Source organism: Scyliorhinus torazame, chromosome 4 (assembly GCF_047496885.1).
Source record: "Scyliorhinus torazame isolate Kashiwa2021f chromosome 4, sScyTor2.1, whole genome shotgun sequence".
Lineage (NCBI taxonomy): Eukaryota > Metazoa > Chordata > Chondrichthyes > Carcharhiniformes > Scyliorhinidae > Scyliorhinus > Scyliorhinus torazame.
This window is the reverse complement of record NC_092710.1, coordinates 47,184,007-47,193,858: the sequence shown is the minus strand read 5'-3', so window position 1 is coordinate 47,193,858 and position 9,852 is coordinate 47,184,007.

The following is a 9,852-nucleotide window of genomic DNA, read 5'->3' as shown; positions in this document are numbered from 1 at the left end:
GATTAAGCTAAGCCTGGCACATGATGATGAAGAATTAACCCTGTTTAGGGCATCCGTCCACAGGCCCGCATCTAGCTCCCCACCTAGCTTCTTCTCCTATTTACCGTTAAGTTCCTCCACTGGGGCTTCCTCCGCCTCCTGAAATTCCTGGTAGATGTCCGACACCTTCCCCTCCCCTACCCAGGTGCCGGAGACCGCCCTATCCTGTATCCTGTGTGGGGGTAGCAGCGGAAATGACACCACCTGTGTTTTTAGAAATGCGCGTACCTGAAGGTATCTGAAGGCAGTCGCCCAACAGGCCGAGGGGGAGGAGGTGCAAAGGAGGTTCCGCATAAAGCCTCATGTGTACCGGTAGCACATGTGATCCCAGGACCTGCCGGATCGAGCATGCCGTCTAAGACATATCTACCAGATCATGGTGCATCTGGCACCCCGGGGGAATGGGGGAGTACACCCGCTCCCATTGGCCATCAAGGTGATGGTCGCCCTGATCCTTTATGAAAAGGGGAACTTCCAAGCGCTGAGTGGGGGCTTGTCGGGAATCTCACAGAGCTCGGTGATTGATGGGATACATGTCACCCTACGAGCTCCGGTACAGGACAGGCTGGTCTTCACAAACTGAAAGAGGTTCCTCTCGATGAACGTGCAGCTGCTGTGTGACCATGAGATGTGCATCATGCACCTCTTCACCCGAAACCTGGGCATTATGCACGTCTGCGCCCGAAACCCGGGTAGTGCGCGCAGCACCTTTACCTTGGCGCACTTGGCGGTTCATGAACTCTTTGAGGCGCCCAGACCAAGGTCGCAATGTTCGCAGCCATGGAGGGCAGGGAGTGGAACTCATCCCTCTAGGACTGCGCCATTTCACCCAGGGACTGGGCCATCACATTCTGGGTCTGTGCTACATCGGGCAGTGACGGTGCCACCTCCCTCTGGGTCTGTGGCACGGCGGCCAGCACCCGGGCAATGCTGCCGAGGCCCTCAGTCATGGTCCCCCTGTGACTGGGCCATGCCCAGGAGTGCTGCTGCAAAATCCAGGTGGCCCTGGCACATAGCTGCCTGTGAGAGGGTAGCCCTGTCCTGGGCCTTGGCCACTGACAGTGCAGAGTGGCCCAGGCCTTGGACATCTTGACCCATGGCCGAAACCTTCGCCCTCAAGGCCTCCATTGCAGATGCTGCACGTACGGTGTTGACCTCAGTAGTACGCATGGTCGGCACCATCTCCTGCCCTACAGCTGGTTCACCAGCTCTAACTGCACCTTCAGGCGATGGGTGGTTGCCGACTCCCCTCATGTACTCCCTGGCTCTGAGACTGCATCTCCACAATAGATGGGACCGCCCTATCCTAAAGCCCGAAACTTGCCCACAAGGCAGCTGGTCCCTGGGAAAGGGTCACCATCCCACCGTCCACCCCTTCGGGGGATCCTCCCTCCACCTGCTGTACTGCTCCACGTGAGTGATGTGCACCAGATCCTGCCACAAGGCCCACTTCACTGAATTGCCCAGCCCAGGTGAGTGTCTCTGGGATGGTGGAGGGTGTTGGAGACAGCTCTGATGGGAAGTCAATTTCATCCCCAGACTGGTGCTTTGGGGTACCTCTGGCTGCGGGCCGAGGGCGCCCACCCGTGCCCGTGTCTGCATCCTCCTCGCTGCTCTCCTGGTATTGGGGTTGGAGGACATTTAAACCTGGGGAATAGGCACAGACACAGATTAATAATGTGAGGATCTACATCTCGTCCAGCCATAACTCCTCTTATTTAGGTGTGATAGTAATTCCACTCCGTGCCCAGGGTAACTCCAGGTAATGAATTGTAACTAGGGGCTGATTCCCGTCTCCAGCTGACATCACAAATGGAGCCGAGGACCAAACAATGAATCTTTGAGACACAAACCCTCGCATATTGATGGACCTTAACTGCAACAATGAAAGGCCCCTCACATTTGTATTGTCTAAAACATTGATCCTTAGTAACCTAACCTTACATGCCCGCCACATCACATGGGAAACCTTCCACTTTTGGCTTGTTCTACGCCTCACTGACCCAGGGTCTGAGTTTAGGTGGGAACCGGATTAATCGGCAGCACGGGAGCACAGTGGTTAGCACTGTTGCTTCACAGCTCCAGGGTCCCAGGTTCAATTCCCGGCTTGGGTCATTGTCTGCGTGGAGCCTGCACAGTCTTTCTGTGTTTGTGTGGGTTTCCTCCGGGTGCTCCGGTTTCTTCCCACAAGTCCAAAGATGTGCAGGTTAGGTGGATTGGCCGCAGGGAGATACGGCGGAGGTGTGGGCTTAAGTAGGGTGCTTTTTCCAAGGTGCAGACCCGACGGGCCAAATCACTGTAAATTCTATGTAATATGTTACTCTCACTGGAAGTGTGTGCACCGTGTTATACAGCCACTTCTAGGTTCTCTGCACTAGAGTTATCTGTGCCGATTTTTGGTTTAATGTCATGACAGAAAAAATGCTCTCTGAACATGCAGAACATGCTCAAGGAATTTGACCACAAAGAGGCAATGGAGTAGTCGAGAAAAGTGACGCTGAGGAGTGCCTGCTTTGTGTCCCTGAAATCTGATCAGGTGTTTCTCAATAACTTCGCCAAAGTTAGCCTGGACAATGAAGAATAACAAGGTGAGCGGGACAACCAGTGGAAAGGGCGGAGGTAGCAGTGCCAGCACTCGATGGTGAATCATTCCAGGATATTCTCTCTGTATCTGACTGTCAAATCCCAAATTTCTTTACCCGTCAGTCTGGCCTCAATAAAAGTCGAGATGGATTTGCAGGTACAGCATTAGTTATTTTATTTAGCTTGCAAGCTTGATTCATTTCACAGAGGCATAAGACACATCCAGTCTCCTACACCCCGGAAAGCGAATGACCAAAGAGACAAAGGGATCTCTGCAAATCAATTCAAATGGTATCAAGTTTCACATACACGATTCCCATAGGTCATCCTATACCCCTCCTGACCGAGTCAGACATTCTGATTGGCTCACTTCCAATCCCTTCCTCTGGCCCCTATTACCCAGCATCCTTTTCTCCACCTTTGGTGGACACACCTCCTCCTTGCTTTGCCATGCGGTCTGAAATCCTTTGTCTGTGAACTCACCAGAATGAGACTGGCCTTTCTCTACATTACAGTAACTAATATCTCTAAAGTAACTATTTTATATCACATTCGTCATTCCCTCCTTTTATCATTCCATGATAACCGAACTATCCAATCCATAGCTACGGTCCATCATCTAAAAAGATCTGTCACTGCATTTCCAATTCCTGGCGTAGCCCCCCTTCATCTGCTGCACCCTCATGGATTTTGACAGCTAAGATTTTAGGGGCGTTGATCTGTTCCAGTGTAACCCGCATTCGACCCATCACACATTTAAGGATGGCTGGGCCCACAAAGATGCAGCCGATAGCCACCACTAAATACATGGCCATATTTATCAACCAGTCCTTCCAACCTTCAAATCCCCAGTTACCCCAAGCGCCAGGATCCTGCATTCCGTCCAGGTGATCCCGTATGTGATCCATAAATTTAGTGATGTTAGCGGGCAAGTCCTGAACTCCCATGATACACTTGCCCTGCACTATGGCGCATACCCCACCCTCACGGGCCAGAAGATAGTCAAGAGCATACCGGTTCTGCATTGCAAACAACCGTAGCTGAGACAATTCCTTGGTTATTGCCCCGAGGGCTCCCAAGGTTTCATTTCCCAAGATGGTAAGGCCACAAATAAAATAATTCCTATTGCTGACAGCCAAGGAACCCCCCCAGTAGCCCAGTTTATCGAGCTTCGAAACGCCCATTCGGGCCACCTAGCAATGCGGAAAGCCCTCGTCCCAACAATGATATGAGAGACATTCCCCAGCCACAAAGGAGCTGGAGGCCGGCATTCAATGGAACGCAAGTGTTGTTGCAACAAACGCATTGGCCAGACGCCTGGGTGATATGGCACCTCCTGTCCGTACAGTTGGGGAACAGACATGTTATATTTGTTTCCATCTCTCCCAGCAAACAGCCGTATCCTTCACTGCTGAAACAATTCTCGTACGACCGGGAATCCCTATTGGGAGTGAAGTGGCTAGGTATATATGCCCTCCACCGTTGCAGCCGATCGTACTGTGAATGGGAATTATCCCGAGGAAGGGGAAGGCAAATAGCCGGTGGTGCTGAACCCGGATCGTAAGGAAGAGTGACTTGCTCGGGCAGTGGCTCGGAATGCTGACAATGAACCACCGTTTGGGGAGAGCCCCAAAGCGGTGAAACAGAAAATAACCTAGACACCGCTGCGGGGCTCGGGTAGCAGACAACCCGTCCCTGGCCATACAAGCGATGGTAAATCTGGTAGAAGTGATTCATACTACCCAGGTTTTCCTCAGTTTGGCCTTTAACTAAATTAAGTGTATCTCCCGGTAACCTACGTTCTAGCTGTACTTCCCTTCTCACACGCCCAGTCCTCTCTCTCGTCCCTCTCTCTCTCTCACAATCTCTTCCTACGCTCTCCTGACGGTCTGATGTTACCTTTATCGCACCAATCTTAACACATCCAAAATCAAATTTACATGTACTCCAAAAACAAGGCAATGTCCATATAATGTTCCCTTCCCATCGCCGGGACCGGTGCAATTGCTTCATGAGTCCTGCATTCTCCTTAACTTTGACGACCTTCCATGAGTCGATACCATGTCCTCGTATATGGGGGCAGCGAAGAACATCACCTTTGCATAGGTGATGTATCCTTGTAGATTGGTTGGGGTTACACAGATACATAATATTCCCCTTTTCCATGTCCATCGCCAATAACACTCCAAGCGAGGTGAGGCCAAATATCACACAGACGGTGCGTAGCCACCCCATCATGCTGCACACCTGTAAAACAGCACTGGAGAAGGGAGGCAGGTTAATCTGTCCAAGAAAATGAGGCCCGTTATCAGAACTCAACTGAGCTGGTCTACTGTACCGGGGAATGATTTCTCGCATCAGAACTTTAACCACAGTAGCAGCTTTATTATCGGTAGTCGGATACGCCTCAACCCATCTGCTGAACCCATCCACAATGACCAAAACATATTTATAACATTGACACCTTTCCAACTCAATGTAATCCAGTTGGAGCGTCTCAAAGGGACCACTGGGCAACGGGGTTTGCCCCATCCCACAAGGGATACCTTTTCCAGTGTTATATTGCTGACAAATCAAACACTGATTACTGATACTTTGGGCCAACCCCTGCATTTTAGGGTGCCACCAAGTGTCCAGCAACAAATCACTAATCCCCCGAGCCCCACAATGAGTTGCAAAGTGTACACATTCAATGACCCATAAAGCCAGCGCATCAGACATACAAGTCTGATGTGCAGGCGTGGTCCATAAAGAGGAAACAGAATCATATGTACAACCTAACCGTTTCCACATTTGTTTATCACTCTCAGGAGCGTCCTCCTGTAACCTTATGACGTCTTGGATGGTTGGCATTGACTTGTCAGAAGCAGACATATTTATAGTAGATCGTTTAGTCTGACTTAACATTTTAGGCACCATCACTTGCTGAATTTGCGCGGCTGTCCGCGCTGCACAATCTGCTTGTTCATTACCAATGTCAACTGGGGTCTTACCATTTGTGTGGGCAGCACATTTAATGACGAAAATCTGCGCGGGCATAAAGAGGGCCTGCAGTAAGTCATTAACTAAACCCCGGTGGGATATTTGACCACACATAATCACGTCAGGTTGTTCTGACGAAATGTCACTCAAATCGTCCCTTATTGTGGTAGTTTCCTGAATCAAGGCTAAACAGTCGTGGCCAGGTGCGTCTTCATGGACAGGGGGACCACTAAGAAAACAGGCTGGATTGATAGTGGTACATTGTTTAAATGTCAGACATGGATTGTTCAAAAGGTATACCTCATACCTATTCTGACGAGCTGCGGTAAGATGCTGAGTCTGCAGTTGCCTCAGTAGTGCGATGACCGAGTGGGAGCTATACACCGTAATATCCTGTTGGAGAGTGAGAGCATGTAACGGCTATGCGATGGCATTGATTGAACGTAAATCCTGTACTAATCGGTACTGGTCTGGTTTGGCTGGTTTAGGCACAGCAAGTATGGGGGTGTTACATTCTGATTGGCAAGGGACCAAAATACCCTGTTGCAACAGCTCTTGGGTTAACTTGTCTATAGACGGAGCAGCTTGGGATTTCAGGGGCTATTGCCGAATGGAAGGTAGCTTTACATGATCCTTAATCGTTACCTTTGTAGGTGTAACATTTGTCTTTCCCACTTGTGATGGGTATTTCGCCCAGACCTGTGGATTGACATATTCCAAAACATCATGTCCCCAGTGATGCTGCAGTCGAGTATTAATTGTTTCAGGGACCTCAAAATATTTTATGGCAGTGCCGTCCGGCATGACTTGAAGTGCGTACTCTGTTGGATCCGAATGATCCACTGCCCTCCTGACCATTCGCCCCATATCCCTGGCATGGTACTGGTCGTGGACCTGACGTGTAATATGAGGGCTTACCGAAGCTGACTGTGGCCACAAATGTGGTGGTATTGTAACAAAATCGGCTGTACCTTCTTTTCCCGTGACTGTGGCTGTACCTTTGACTGGCCATTCGGTCCCAATTAATGGCCGGTATTTGTCCTCCAACTCCCTGTTTTGTCCGGTTCTGTCATAGGCCAGGATAACGTGATGCAGTGAATGTTCAATGTCTAACGTCCACCACTGGGGAGTGATAGAAATATAGCACTGTTGTATCATCCTGCATGATTGGACCGTTACCCCTTCGTCTCCGTACTCTAGCTGTAGCTGGAAGATACACAGTAAATCTCGGGCCAACAAATTACAGTCCAATCCAGTAGTCACTACAAACTGATGATCTGCAGACTTATTCTCGTAAGTGACTGTCACAGGTTCAGAAATAGGATACTCACACACCTGTCCTTGGAACCCTGACAATTGCTGGGTGTGGTCGGATAATGGTAGTCGAAGTTCTGATTGCACAGAAGACATGGCTGCTCCAGTGTCGTTTACAAATGAGTGATGTTAATCTCCTATCTGCAGAGAGATAATAGGTTCCCTGTCCGATTGGAGAGTCCTTATGACTAAATTAGCTAGTCAATCCTGTGTTGGGAAAGGGTTTGCCTGGGAGAATTCAGTGTATCCCGTCTGTCCTCCCCTTGGTGGGTACCCCCTCCTTTGGGTCGGATAATCTCCTTCTACTGCCTGTCTTTTAAAGGGGCATTCCTGTTGCCAGTGATCTGCACGGCCGCAATTAAAACATGCATTGCTCCCTCTATATCTGCCCCGTCCTCTTCTCCCAGTAGACCAATGGCCCCTCAGAGGGGGCGGCGGTTGTAAAGCTGTTGGTGCATACGGTGGGCCATAAAAAGGAGCTGAGGGTCCCTTTGGGTGCGTTTGATAGCCTCCCCCTCGCTGATCCACCCACCCAAAGTCACAATATTGGGGCTCCTGCTGGTAAACTAACATTTCTGCCGCTTGTTGGGGTCGCAGATCATCCTTTTTCATTACATACTCAGTCTTAACCTTTGTAACCGAGCCTCCTTCCTGGCCTACACCCTCCTTCCAATAAAATCTGACTGCCCTTGCCATCTGGGAAGGGTCGTTCTCTGTCCAATTATGTTATTACATTTCACAGCAGTAGCCACAGAAGATGGTAGGCAATGCATTAACATAGCACAATATTGAGGGGAATTCTGACCATTTTGATATGGCAAGTCGCCTGACTGCCCATGGTACATTTCATTAAAACGCTCCAGAAATTCCTCTGGCTCTTCAGTCTTCTTAGGTTTTAGGTCTAAGATAGCAGAAATATTTATGGGCTTTTGAAATGTGCTACTCAACGCATTCAGGATCTGTGTCCGTCTATCGTCGTCTCACGCATGGGCTTGCTGAAGTGCGGCGTGGCTAGCATAATTCAGGTGATTGGTATCTTCCTAATCGGCAACTGTCTCCGAGTCTCACCAGGGGGCACTCTAGCTATTTCCTCTGGTTCTTCCAAGACTTCGACGTCCCTCCCTGTCACTAGAGGGAGTTCTTTCTCTTCAAAATCAACTGTTGCAGCTCCCTTTGTTCTGAAATTTGTGGTTTCTCCTTGGTTTGGAGGGATTTAGGTGGTATGCTTAATTGTTTCTGGTTAGGATCAAGCCTTCTCTTGCTGTCCGAGATCTGGTCCTAGAGCTAACTGGGCTTGGGGAACAGAGCTCCTCTTTCTCTACTGATCGTGAAGATGGTAAATCGGAACCCGCACGATCATCCAAAAGGGCTGGAGTTACTGGCAGGATTGGAATATGGGGAGCAGTGACTGGATATAAATTATTATACTCTGGTGGTTCTGGAATTAGTGCAGACAATGCTACAGGTGCAGTCAAAACTTTTACTGACATTTTTAAATTATTGAATTAATCATTTTCTGTCAATTCAAGGCCAGCCATTGAACTACGTAGCTCATCTTTTGTTTGACCCGAGACTTTCCTGTCTCTACTTGCGCGTTTTTGTTTTTTTTTCTTGGCAAAACGATTGAAAAGATTCTAACAGTGTTCTTTTAAAACTTAAAAATATTTGAAAATTCAAATTGAATTACTGCAACTTGCAAGCTTAGCTCTGATCTCAACTCAGAACTAAATTTACGATTTGCTTAACACAACTTGTATAACATTTACAACTTAATTAATTCTTTATCTTAACAATTTTTCTTTTAACAAGTTTTTCTTACATTCACAAAAATGTTGGCAAAGTCAACTATCATCTCCAGATTTACACTTTTTAAAATGGTGTCAGTGATCTTCTTTAAGTTTCTATTAATTCACAAATAAAATGAGATAAACATTATTTCAAGTAAGTAAAACTTAAGATTCTGGCAATTTCAATCAATTGCTTTCGAAAATAATAACTTTTATCAAAGAGGTGGAGAAACCCACTGGTTTCCTTTAATTAATTCAAAACGTAACTTTGCTGGAGTTCACTGACTCAAAGGAAAGGTATCCGATTACACTACAGGCTGCTGCTGTTATCTCAAGGCCTGAGTGAGAAGCACTGTCTGTCGGCTTTAACTTTGGCTGCTGTTGTTAACCCTTTGAGAGACTTCTGCTTCAACCAATATGCAGCATCCAGTTCTATGGATGTTCTTGTCTTGAAATTTATCCAAGCAATTCCCCACAATCTCAACTAGTCCTCAGAACTGCGTTTTTCGCCACTACAGTCCAAGGGTACAATTTCTTTTTAGCTTAATCAACTATAGATTTAAAACACTCACACATGGAATTGAATCATCTTCAGATTTAAAAACACTCATTGAACTGAACCCTCATCCTGAGGTCACATCAGCCATAAAGACACTTATACTTGACTGAACCTCCATCTACTGAAGTCACATCAGCCATAAAAACACTTATACTTGACTGAACCTCCATCTACTGAAGTCACATCAGCCATAAAAACACTTATACTTGGAATTGAATCATCTTTTAGATGTCCCATCAACCCAAAACCTGACCCAAGCCGAATCAACAATATGAAATCCCATCAATTAAATTTCTAATCCCCAGACTGACCTTTGATTTCGTCGAGACGATCTTTCCGTACCAACCACGAGTGACCAGACTAATCAGACGATAAGAAGAGGGAAAAAATCAATGCGCGGTCATTTTCCAGCTGTACATTGTGGGCGCTTTTTCCCCATCCTCCTGTTCATAATCAGTCTAATTCTGATTTCGCAGTTGGTCAGAACCGTCTTGAGAAATCCCGGGTTTTCGGCACCAATTGTCAAATCCCAAATTTCTTTACCCGTCAGTCTGGCCTCAATAAAAGTCGAGATGGATTTGCAGGTAC